The sequence below is a fragment of the Vipera ursinii genome, assembly GCF_947247035.1.
Source record: "Vipera ursinii genome assembly, chromosome: 1".
Lineage (NCBI taxonomy): Eukaryota > Metazoa > Chordata > Lepidosauria > Squamata > Viperidae > Vipera > Vipera ursinii.
The window spans coordinates 44,531,267-44,544,802 of record NC_139512.1 but is presented as its reverse complement, the minus strand read 5'-3'; the positions used below and the strand labels follow the sequence as shown (position 1 = coordinate 44,544,802).

General features: G+C 37.0%; 1 protein-coding gene and 1 pseudogene across 2 annotated transcripts in view; one reads left to right on the top strand and one right to left on the bottom strand.

Moving 5' to 3' along the window:
• The window catches only part of LOC310635242 (dual specificity mitogen-activated protein kinase kinase 3-like), a 151,128-nt pseudogene that overhangs the window by 126,903 nt on the left and 10,689 nt on the right, over nt 1–13,536 (top strand). The gene's annotated exons all lie outside the window — the stretch shown is intronic.
• Nucleotides 7,691–13,536, bottom strand: part of GALC (galactosylceramidase) — a 782,116-nt gene continuing 776,270 nt past the window's right edge. Inside the window, exon 18 of the transcript XR_014493956.1 lies at nt 7,691–7,765. The gene's annotated coding sequence lies outside the window, so the exon portion shown is untranslated. The remainder of the gene's footprint in view (nt 7,766–13,536) is intronic.

The following is a 13,536-nucleotide window of genomic DNA, read 5'->3' as shown; positions in this document are numbered from 1 at the left end:
TTTGTGTTAACATTAGAGATATTATTGGTTAAAATACGGAATTCGGAAAAAATTAAGGGTATACAAATTAGAGATCAGGATTATAGATTGAGAGCATTCGCAGATGATCTGGTTGTTACAGTGACCAAGCCAGAGAACTCTGTTGTGGACCTGATGGAGATAATAACACAATACGGCAAGGTTTCTGGATTTAAAGTTAATATACAGAAAACCAAAATTTTGGCCAAAAATATGACAGCTTCGCAAAAGGCTCTCTTGGAAGGATTAACTGGATTTGAGATTGTTAAAAGGGTTAAATATTTGGGGGTGCTTTTGTCGCCCTCTAATACAAAGTTATATAAAAATAATTATGAAAAACTATGGGGGAAAATTCAAAAAGAATTGGAGAGTTGGGAAAAATTGCAATTGTCTTTGTTGGGACGGATTGCAGCAGTGAAAATGAATGTCCTGCCTAAATTTTTATTTTTATTTCAAATGATACCGATTCTTAAGAAAGATTCTAATTTGGAGGAATGGCAGCGAGGTATCAATAAATTTGTTTGGGCAGGGAAAAGGCCACGAGTTAAACTTAAGATTATGCAGGATACTCGTGAGAGAGGTGGTCTTAAAATGCCCAATCTTAAACTATATTATGAAGCTGCTGCATTAGTAGGAATAAGTGATTGGATTAATTTGACACAAGAGAGATTATTAAATCTTGAGGGCCACGATTTGTTGTTTGGCTGGCATGCATATTTGTTGTATGACAAGAAGGTAGACAATGTGTTTAGAGTGCATATTCTAAGACAGGCATTGTTGAGAGTTTGGAAGAAGTATAGACATAAGCTAGATTGCAAGATACCACTGTGGGCAATTCCAAAACACGCAATAGAAAATATACATGCTGGTTTCAAACATGATGTGACTACGTACAAGGAGATTCTGAGTTTGGAAAGAAATGTCTGGTGTTTGAAATCATATAGCCTCTTGCGAGAAGAGAAGGTTGTTCAGAATTGGTTTCAATATACTCAGCTACGGGCCAGGTGGAAAGAAGATCAGAAAAATGGTTTTACAATGACTGATGAAAATCTGATAAAGCAAATCAGAAATCAGGGTCCAGCACATATCAATCAATGCAGAAGATTTTTAAACAGAGGATAAAGTTTTGTCCGCAACTTTTTTGTTGGGAATAATTACAGATGCTACAGTTGTGGACATTAAGTTGATGTTGAATTTAATTACGGCAGCAAGACTCTTAATAGGTCAGTATTGGAAGAAGGAGGAACTGCCGACTATAGAAGAATGGACTTTAAAGGTTTCTGACCTGGCAGAGATGGCAAAGATATCGGCCTATTTGAAAGATCATTCGCAAGAACGCTATATTATGGAGTGGAGAAAATGGATTGAGTATATCCAGAACAAATACGGGACTAAGAAGTTTCATGTAGCATTTGAATAAGTCTTCCTTTCTTTTTCCCTTTTTTATATATATTTTTATATATTCTATATTAATAGTGTTTGTAGTTATCCTATATGAGCTAGAGAGTGATAGATTTTAGAGTTTACGGTTGTTAGTATATGGTTGTTTATGATTCTTTTTTTGTGTTTTTTATACCTTGTACTTAGCTCTGGGAAGTCGGGGGGGGAGGGGGAGAGGGGTAGGGAGGGAGGGAGAGGGGAGGGGTAGGGGGGTTTGTTAAAGATAAAATGTATGATAAAACTTTTCAATAAAAAAAAATAATGCAAGGCTGCTAGTGCCGTAACATTTTTTGAAGGTCAGTTTATCCATGGTTGGGCTTATCTAATGGGCCACCTGGCCAGTCCATAAAATGCTGGTTATTTAGCATCTGTATGAAAATCCCAAAGCTTTTTCAGCTTACCTGACTCTTTAAAATGTTAATAAAATTTCAAGAGATTACTTAAACACATTTTTTAAAAAAATAATAATTTCTATCTGATGGATACTTTAGATAATATTTCTTTGTGATTTTTTAATTTTTCAAAAAATAAAAAAATAAAAAAAAATCACTAAACCTAAAAATTACCCTGACAAAGTAGCCAATAGACCTCACATAGCTATGTACTGTTTGGTCTGGTTCTGATCCTAAATTGTTGCCAGTTTCTAACAGTATTTAATGAATTCCATGTTGATAGAGTTTGAGACTGTATTGGAAATACAGATGGAGCTTTTCAAACCTCTGGCCCTGGTGCCATCCCTGGAACATAATAAATTGATTGAAAATATCCCAGAAAACATTAAAATAAATTATTCGATAAAGTACAAAGATTTATGTTACAGAAATTATTAGCATCAAGCAAAGGTATATTGAATTTAGCTCATCAGCATGTTTTGTTATCAAAACCTGGCATCCTGTTTCCTAAAGATACACCAGATAAATCTCTCTCATCTTTTTTTTCCCTCTCTGCAGCTACAATCTGGGACATTCTTCAAACAAAAACTATTCATGAGAAAAAGCCTACACAGACAGGAAAAAAGTCATCATGTCAGCCTTAACTACAACCAAAGCCAAGAGCAGATGCTGACATTTACTTTAAACAGGGAATCGGCTAACAAATAGCACAACTGAAATATGTTAACATCTGATCTTACGCAGATTTAAAGTGATAAGAAAAACTCTCTTCCATATGGACTACAGATCAAAAAAATTATATTCCGCAGTACAGCAGCGTTTTTCCCCTTTTATATAAAAAAATCTTTCAGAAGTCATTTCTCAAGAACCTAGTTTTATTATATGTATATTCCCCAACCATGAATGAAACTAAAAATGCTGAGTTTTTAATGAAGAGCAAACTGGCAGCTGGAATACAACTTTTTCTTTCCCTATAAAATTCTTAAGAAAAAAAAAATCCCAGGCTGTAATGGGTGATTTCCTTTACTTTAATTTACAAAGGGGTTCAGGAAACAGACTATGTCTCTTCGCCCATGGAAAAAGATCTTGTTTATTTCTAAGTTCAAAGCCACTTTAACTCTCATGTTTCCAATTATTTTATCTAGAACATGTCCATCTTCCTTGCCTTGCTCATGGGACTCTAGTTCATTCTCTATAATACAGATTAATTAGCACCAAGACATTGACAATGCCATTTGCAGTTTTTAAAGCACTATGAAGAAGAACAAGAAAGAGTGAGAACCACTTGCTTCTCTCTTTCAAGAAAGATTTACTATATCCAGAGCCACTGCTGCTTGCATAGTGTCCTGCTTCCTAAAAAAAAGAAAGAAAAGAAATTCCCCGTGGGGATGATGACGGATCACTGAGTTAGAACTACACAGTTAGAACTGAGCAGCAACTCTAGTGAGTTAAGCTGTTTTCCTAAAGTCTGCATGCATAAGCCCAGGAGGGTTGAATGGGTACTCAAGCATGCTTGTCTGGCAACACTACAGCGAATAGCACATTGGCCTAGGAACTTTTTTTTTGCAAATGTGGATGCAAGTTTGGGTTTACAGTAGATGGAGGCAAGTTAAATGAGGCCTTAATCTGAGAAATGAAATCTGGAATAATAGGTACTTCCTTTATCAGACAGCAGAGATTTTTTTTTTTAAATTTTCTAAATTCCTATAATTGTATAACTTTAGGTAGCCAAAGAATGTTAGACAAATAGTAAATGTTAAATACCTATACAATTATATTGTAGACTAAGAATATTGTTTCCTGGACTGAGCACTAAACAAAAATTGGGAGCAAGGAAGAAAAAAAGCAATAGCCATAATGTTAGATCCATACCTAGTCATATTTGAAATGAGTTAGTTAAATTCAACATGCTTCATAATGATTGACTGAATCCCTATGGACCATTATATTTTTTCCAAGCATGACAAAATCTGCATTCAGCTACTATTGTAATCCTTCATGGATTACTGCCTTGTCGTGGCGAAGGGGCTTGCGTAATTCAATGAAGCTATGAGCTATGCCGTGCAGGGCCACCCAAGACGGACAGGTCATAGCAGAGAGTTCTGACAAAACGTGATCCACTGGAGAAGGAAATGGCAAACCACTCCAGTATCTTTGCCATGAAAACCCTATGGACAGTACCAAAAGGCAAAACGATATGACGCTGGAAGATGAGCCCCTCAGGTCGGAAGGTGTCCAATATGCTACTGGGGAAGAGCAGAGGGCTAGTACTAGTAGCGCCAGAAAGAATGAAGCGACTGGGCCAAAGCCGAAAGGACGCTCAGCTGTGGATATGTCTGGTGGTGAAAGGAAAGTCCGATGCTGTAAAGATTTTTTCTCCATAGGAACCTGGAATGTAAGATCCATGAATCAAGGAAAACTGGACGTGGTCAAACAAGAGATGACAAGACTGAACATTGACATCTTAGGTATCAGCGAACTAAAATGGACAGGAATGGGTGAATTTAATTCAGATGACCATCAGGTATACTACTGTGGGCAAGAATCCTTCAGAAGAAATGGAGTAGCCTTCATAGTCAATAAAAGAGTAGGAAAAGCAATACTGGGATACAATCCTCAAAATGACAGAATGATCTCAGTTCGAATCCAAGGCAAACCATTCAATATCACAGTAGTCCAGGTCTATGCCCCAACCACCAGTGCTGAAGAGGATGAAATTGACCAGTTCTATGAAGCACTACAGCACCTTATAGAACTAACACCAAAAAATGATGTTCTTATCATCATGGGGGATTGGAATGCTAAAGTAGGAAGCCAAAAGATAACTGGAATAACAGGCAAGTTTGGCCTTGGAGTGCAAAATGAAGCAGGGCACAGGCTGATAGAATTCTGTCAAGAGAATACAATGGTCATAGCAAACACTCTTTTCCAACAACCCAAGAGACGGCTCTACACATGGACATCACCAGATGGTCAACACAGAAATCAGATTGACTATATGCTCTGCAGCCAAAGATGGAGAAGCTCTATACAGTCAGTAAAAACAAGACCAGGAGCTGACTGTGGCTCAGACCATGAGCTTCTCCTTGCAAAGTTTAGGCTTAAACTGAAGAAAGTAGGGAAAAGCACTAGGCCACTCAGGTATGAATTAAATCATATCCCTGTTGAATATACAGTAGAGGTGACAAATAGATTTAAGGAATTAGATCTGATAGACAGAGTGCCTGAAGAACTATGGACAGAGGTTCGCGACATTGTACAACAGGTAGCAACCAAAACCATCCCAAAGAAAAAGAAATGCAAGAAAGCAAAATGGCTGTCTGAGGAAGCTTTGCAAATAGCTGAGGAAAGGAGGGAAGCGAAAGGCAAGGGAGAAAAAGAAAGATACACCCAATTGAATGCAGAATTCCAGAGAATAGCTAGAAGAGATAAGAATGCCTTCTTCAATGAACAGTGCAAAGAAATAGAAGAAAATAATAGAATAGGGAGGACCAGAGATCTTTTCAAGAAAATTGGAGAAATGAAGGGAACGTTTAATGCAAAAATGGGCATGATAAAGGACCAAAATGGCAGGGACCTAACAGAGGCAGAAGAGATTAAGAAGAGGTGGCAAAATTACACAGAAGAACTATACAAGAATGAGCTTAACGTCCCTGATAATCACAATGAGGTGGTCACTGACCTCGAGCCAGACATCCTAGAATGTGAAGTGAAGTGGGCCTTAGAAAAGCTGAGCAACAACAAAGCTAGTGGAGGTGACAGTATTCCAGCTGAGCTATTCAAAATCTTAAAAGACAATGCAGTAAAAGTGCTACACTCAATTTGCCAGCAAATTTGGAAAACTCAACAATGGCCACAGGATTGGAAAAGATCAGTTTACATTCCAATTCCAAAGAAAGGCAGTGCCAAAGAATGTTCAAACTATCGCACCATTGCACTCATTTCTCATGCTAGTAAAGTCATGCTTAAAATCCTACAAGCTAGACTTCAGCAGTATGTGGATCGAGAACTACCAGAAGTGCAGGCAGGATTTCGAAGAGGCAGAGGAACTAGAGATCAAATTGCCAACATACGCTGGATCATGGAGAAAGCTAGGGAGTTCCAGAAAAACATCTACTTCTGCTTCATTGACTATGCTAAAGCCTTTGATTGTGTGGATCATAACAAACTGTGGCAAGTTCTTAAAGAGATGGGAGTACCAGACCATCTTATTTGTCTCTTGAGAAACCTATATGCGGGTCAAGAAGCAACAGTGAGAACTGGACACGGAACCACTGATTGGCTCAAAATTGGGAAAGGAGTCCGGCAAGGCTGTATACTGTCGCCCTGCCTATTTAACTTATATGCAGAGCACATCATGAGAAAGGCAGGGCTAGATGAATCAAAAGTTGGAATTAAGATTGCCGGAAGAAATATCAACAACCTAAGATATGCAGATGATACCACTCTAATGGCAGAAAGTGAAGAAGAACTAAAGAGCCTCTTGTTACAGGTGAAGAAGGAGAGTGCAAAACTTGGGTTGAAACTTAACATTAAGAAAACCAAGATCATGGCATCTGGCCCTCTCAATTCCTGGCAAATAGATGGGGAAGAAATGGAGGTAGTGACAGATTTTATTTTCCTGGGCTCCAAGATCACTGCAGATGGGGACTGTAGCCAAGAAATTAAAAGACGCTTGCTCCTGGGGAGGAAAGCCATGGCAAATCTAGACAGCACACTAAAAAGCAGAGACATCACCCTGTCAACAAAAGTGCGTATAGTCAAGGCTATGGTCTTCCCAGTTGCAACGTATGGCAGTGAAAGTTGGACCATAAGAAAGGCTGAGCGCCAAAGAATTGAGGCCTTTGAACTGTGGTGCTGGAGAAGACTCCTGCGAGTCCCTTGGACCGCAAGGCGATCAAACCGGTCAGTCCTAGAGGAGATCAATCCTGACTGCTCTTTAGAAGGCCAGATCCTGAAGCTAAAACTCAAGTACTTTGGCCACCTAATGAGAAGGAAGGACTCACTGGAGAAGAGCCTAATGCTGGGAAAGATCGAGGGCAAGAGAAGAAGGGGACGACAGAGAATGAGGTGGCTGGATGGAGTCACTGAAGCAGTAGGCGTGAGCTTAAATGGACTCCAGAAGATGGTAGAGGACAGGAAGGCCTGGAGGAATGTTGTCCATAGGGTCGCGATGGGTCGGACACGACTTCGCAGCTAACAACAACACTATTGTGTCCCAGTGTGAATCCAAAGTAAGATACTTTTAAAGTAATCTTTCAGGTATATATTGTTAAAGGACGAGACCAAAGGCACAACATTGTGGAAAAAGAACGTGATTTAATTGATGATCTCTCTTCTGGTATTCAGCTTGCTGAACTTAAATATCAAGGAGACAAAGACAGATTGAAAATTCTCCTGAGAACAGCAACACACATAATTAAAGGCCTGATTTATGAAGCCAGGTTAAAAGAATTGGATATATAATGAGCAACTTTTAAAGGCAAATAGGGAGAACAAGGAGAGGGAAGGAAAAAAGGAGCAATAAACATGGAAAGAATTCGATGTAAGTAATTCCTTCAACAAGTTGTGCAATTTTGTCTTCACTTCCTTGTTTTCCTGAGTGTTTTTTTTTTAACTAGGACCTCCTCCAGCCCTTTGGAGTCAATTACCGGTTGAGCTATGGATGGCTCCTGACCTTCGCTCTTTCCGCCATGATCTGAAAACTTACCTATTTGAACAAGCCGGCCTGGTCTAATGGGTTTGGGGTATTTTAATTAGTAATTTTTAATTATTGTAATGGGCTAGTTCTATTTAATCTTATTTTTAACTTTTGTATATTGTATTTTTATTGTATTTTTATTGCCCTGTACACCGCCCTGAGTCCTTCGGGAGAAGGGCGGTATAGAAATTAAATTAATAAATAAATAATGAAACTTTTTTGCATATGTCCTGTGGTTATATGATTAAATCACAGATAACACTGGGAATTAAGCATCTTGTGACCTTGTAAGGACCTACCTCAGCTAAGCCTCCTAAGAAAGCAGAACTCTTGAAACAGGCATTGTCTCAAAAGGAACTTTTATTAGGGGCTAGTGACAATAGGGAATCAAGGCGGAATCTGAGACAAAAACCCATGAAGCAACATTCAATACTCCTCCCCCAAGAGTCTCAGTACTCATTTGAATCCCAGTCAGTTCACAGGTGGCAACATGTTTTGGTAACTGGACTTTTCAGTGGTCTCTTCAAGGTCCTTCTCACTTTCGATTTCTTCTGGCTTCAAGTGCAAACCATCTCTCAGATAAGGGAGAGACATTCCATCCTCTGGGGGAAGGGCATCCTGCAGATGGTGCAAAGCAATCCCAAAAGCTCCCCACTCCCAACAGAATGGCAGGCCACAAAGAAAGGCTGAAGAAAAGGGGAAAATAGGCATAGGGTTAAAATACATTTTTTTGGGGACCTGATAGACCTTCCAATTTCATTCACATGCATAGAAATCATCAGCTTCCCTCTAAAACTACTATGAAGGACCTATGGCCCATTCTGGCAATTATCTTTATTATTCTTGAGTGATAGACTCTGTCTCTACTTAAGAGTTTTTGGATGTGAAGTGGATGAATTAGGCCTACAATAAACTCAGTGCTAACTTTCCCCCCCACATCTATTATTACTTAATAAATTCAGCCACAACATCAAACATTCATCAAGTTGTTCTTCTTCCATCTGATGTATTCTTTTATTTGCCCTAATTGGCAAATAACATTGGCATGTTTTTTATTAAAAAAACACCTACATTCCAAACTAAATGTACAAATATCTCATATCAGAAAAAGCAAAGAGTTTACTTTATTACTGGTTTTAAAGTAGTTATCCAGGAACAAAGGAACTTTAGACAAGACTCATGTGTATAATTGCTGGATTACTCATTTGGGTCTAAACAGTTATTATTATTATTATTATTATTATTATTATTATTATTATTATTATTAATAATAATAATAATAATAATAATAATAATAATAATAATAATAATACCACCTAGGATGCTGGCAGCAACCCACGTCAACCATTAATGCCAGTCAATTTGAGTGTTCAGTTGACTGATTTTCATGTTCTATGAATAAAAGTTTAATAATAATTAATAATGATAATAATGATAATAATGATAATAATGATAATAATGATAATGATAATAATAATAATAATAATAATAATAATAATAATAATAATAATAATAATAATAATAATAGAAGGGACCTTGGAGGTCATCTAGTCCAACCCCCTGCTCAGGCAGAAAACCGTATACCATTTCAGAAAAATGGCTGTCCAGTCTCTTCTTAAAAATTTCCAGTGTTGGAGCATTCACCACTTCTGGAGGCAGGTTGTTCCACTGGCTAACAGTTCTCCTTAGTTCTAGGTTGCTTCTCTCCTTGATGAGTTTCTTATCAAATTACAGTCATCTTCCATGCCTATTGTTAAGTAAACTTTATCCATGAAAAATAACAGAATAACAGAATTGGAAGGGATCTTGGAGGTTTTCTAATCAAATCCCTTGCACAAGCAGGAGATCCTATTCCATTCTGGACAAATGGCTGTCCAATCTCTTCTTAAAAACTTCCAGTGATGGAGCACCCACAATGTCTGAAGGCAACCTATTTCACTGGTTAATTGTTCTCACTGTCAGGAAAATATTATGAAATATTATGTCTTAAGAACATTTAGTTTTAAGTGCATTGCCACTCTTTGCTATCTTTATACTTTGTAAGGCGATGGGTTGCATTTACAGATTAATAATGAGAGAAAAGAATAGTGACAGAAATGTCAAGAAAAAATATTTCACTATCTGCCTTCCATATTGCTATGCCTTTGATATTAGATCATAAGGATTTCCTCCATTTGTCTCCACAGTCAGAAATAGCATATGATTGGGCAAAGGCCTTCTCAGCAGTAGTAGTAGCAGGCCTTCTTTACATAATTCTCTCCTAAGGTATATTAACATTTATCTGTATTTCCCATTTGTTTGATGCCATTATCTTAATTACCTTATTTTACTAGATTTTCCTAAAATTTTACCTGTTGCAGTATTTTTATTGACTTTAAACTTTGTAATTTTAATACTTTATTAAGTATTGTTTGGGTATACCATTCTGAACAACTTTCCATCATTAGTAAACCTACCCAGACTCTTAAGTTCACCACCATGTCAAAAGATGGAAATTTGGGGTTAAGGGCTGCTGGTTGAGGAATCTGGAAACTGAAGTCCATAAGTCATAAAGGGGCCATGATTCCCCACCTTTGGTTTAGAGGTACACATGTGTAAGCCCATATGGCCTTCTTTTAATCAGGAGAGTCTGCTGTGAAGCAGTTAGTATAAAACATTAGTCAGTGATTCAGAAATGCATACTTTGAAAATATCCATATACAAATCCTGTCATGCCATACAATTTGGCTAGAAAAAGAAAAACAGCTTTGGCACACCTCAGACTACTATAAGAGATTATGTTTGACATATTCTTATTTGAAAGTTAAAGTTGTAATTTGTATTTGTAGGATACATCATTTATAGAAAGAAGACTCTTTAGATTTCAGGTATTCATTGTCCCAAGGTGATTCAACAGACCAGATATCCCATCTCAAGCATATTATTCTTGGCTTAGAGGTACAAAACAATGAACTTTATTTTTTTAAAGCAACAACAACAACGTTTACAGTATAAAAATAATTGAACTTATTTGAGCAAAGAACTCAGCAATAAACAAGTGTCTATTTTTTTTTAACTTGGTTAAATTTGATATTATTCAAGCATCTGCATTTGATCCACATTGAGACAGCTCAACAGAGACAAGCAAAATCTTAGCAAAAAGATCTATAATGAACACAGTGTTTTACATAACAAAAAAAAGTTAAAAGTGTTCAACAGAGAGACGATAGGAATGTTTTTCAGAAAAACTATGCAGAATATATTAGAAAGAACTGCTGAAAGAGAGTGATAGGTGAATGTGTAAGAAGAACAGGGGCAAAGTGTGTGTGAGAGAGCATGTTTCAGAACATTTATTTCAGTTTTTACCTTCTTCAGAGCAGGAATCAATGTGGCAATGATCAGGACTTCAAAAGCTTTGGTTTAAAAGAAATTCTGGATGCTGAATTTTTATGTGCATGAAATGGATACTATTAAGCCTGCACAGAGTCAGAGCATACTTTTATGATCACACACTTCGCAGAAGTATATCATGTAATGCTGTGATCTACAGCTTTATGTTATTGTGAACTGTCCATCTCTACATATGTGTGTATCTAAAATTCAACTTAAGAGCACAGTCCATTTCTGCCAGGTGTAAAGTTAGTCAGTGGTAATAGTTTGCCATTGAGAAACAATGTTTATGGTAAATCAGTGGAAGCTTGTGATAAAAACTTCCAAGTCTCTCAATGGTCATGGTACCCTGAGAGCTTATTCACCAGAGACAAATTCCTTGTGTGTCCAATCACACTTGGCCAATAAAGAATTCTGTTCTATTCTATTTTCTTCCATACTTAAAGTGACTAAAAAATGCATTGTTGGGTAACAGCTGCACCCCAACTTTAAAATAATTGAAAAGTTACACAAATATTGAAGCTATGCAAAAGTTGCCATTGGGTCAACAGTTATATGAACTTCCTTATTGCCACTTGCTATCCACAATATCCGAACGAACTGCAGTTCATAAAGATATGATTATTTTTCCTGGTTGTTAGATTTTGAGCCAGCAGAGGAAGGGAAGGGAGCTTGAGGTTTTACATGATAGTGTGTTAGGTTTTGTACAGCTGTACTGGATTTGTATAATGAGTTACATGATTAACCATACTTTGTTATACAAATTGTATTACTTTTAAGTATTTCCAGTCTGGCTAAAAATATAAAACTATTAATGGAGTAAGTGCTCATATTAATGGCTAAAGGATCAGGATGCCAGATGCTAAATAAACTGTTTCAGTCCTGGGGGAACAGGCAAATTTCATGCTTTGCAACATGGTCAGGGGTAGGTTGTTTTACAGAGATGGAACCATGATAGAGAAGGCATGTTTCCTCAATCACATCTGTTCAATTATCATTGTCTACATATTTAAAGGTACAATGATTAATTTGCTTTTGAGGATGGAAGCCCTATTTCATGATAATACATTTCCCTCTCCTTTGCACTGATTATGTTGTGTGCAAGAAACACTGTAACTGAGAGTGGTAACCAAGTTATGAAGCAAAAAGAATGTATAGCTTTTGGCATAATTATGATCAGCCAAACCTCAGGTGTAAGTGCTCATATTAGGGCAGAATTATGAAAAGCAGAGTCTATTGGTGTTCTAATATCTTGTCAACACACTTACTGTCTGTCACAAAAGCTTTTGAATGTAAATTTGAAAGCACAGCTAATAAGAGCACACCGTAAATGATGACTAAAATATTATTTGGGATAATTGAGGAAAAACAGATTTGACAGTGACAACCACTCAAATTTATATCTCTGAAACATACGGCTTAAAAAAGCACTGAGAAATTATCCAAGTCTTTCAAAAAGGTGGAGGCTTTGCTAGCTTTGAAACGAATGCAAGTGAATGAATCAAAGTAGTCTAGTTCAGGCATATCTCTTCCATACTCAATTGTGGAGGGGGAGAAAGTTGTGTTTGAAAAACTTTCCCAGCCCCAAAAGACCCCTTCATATTCAGTGATTATAATGTTTTTTATCCCTAACTTTTTAATAATAAGTTTATAAGATGTTTACATAATATGAGCAATCCAGAAACAGCTTTAATTTTTAAAGCTTTTTTAATTTACACTACTAGGCTGAATAAAGTTCTCCCTTTAAACCCCTGGGAAAATGCCAGATCTTTATGACTCAGTTGTAACTTCCATCAATTACTGGGTTGAAATAATTTGTCTGATTATGTTCTTCCTTGTGGTTATCTCTATTCTGGACATTGTCTGAATCAGGCCATATTTATCATCTCAAAGAATCTGAAAAAATGGTTTTCATCAGTATAATAACAACTGATCTCCTATTTGCTGTTTCTTTCTTTCTCAGAGTCCAATCTGCAAAACAGATGAGGAGGAAACAAATGAAGAGAATACTTCATTTACTTTCCTCTTGCAATTAGAATGAATAAAATAGAGAAAATGGACAATGGCTAAGGGATATCTCCACTGTAGGTTGCTTTGTTGAGTTGCCTGGACTGATAGGCCTCTTAAGATGTTTAAGCACTATACATAGTCACATTTGTCAGACTTCTCTTTTGGGATGACTTTTATTTACAATGGGGCCAAACGCAGAACAGATAGAACAAATCCACCATATGGAAAGTGCTACTTCAAATGATATTTTATGAGCATATAGGGCATAGTTGAATATGGGGTAAAGTGGATAAAAGCATTGGGGTCCCAAACATTGAGCTCAATTAGCAGGTGGAAGGATAAAGGATATCAAGGTAATAAAGTGTAAAAGAATAGATGAATTTTCATGCAGACTGGTGTCCTTCTCCATTTTAGGAAATATTTGTTTCATCAAGATACCTTCCACCAGATAGAAATGGAGCAAATAACAAAAGCCTGGGTTATACTAATTTTAAAGTTAGATGAGCAAACAAATAAATTTGAACATGAATGTGAATGTGCTTATCAGAATGGATTACTGTTACCCACCATGTATATTAAGTCTGTGTAGATTCCAATGAATCCAGC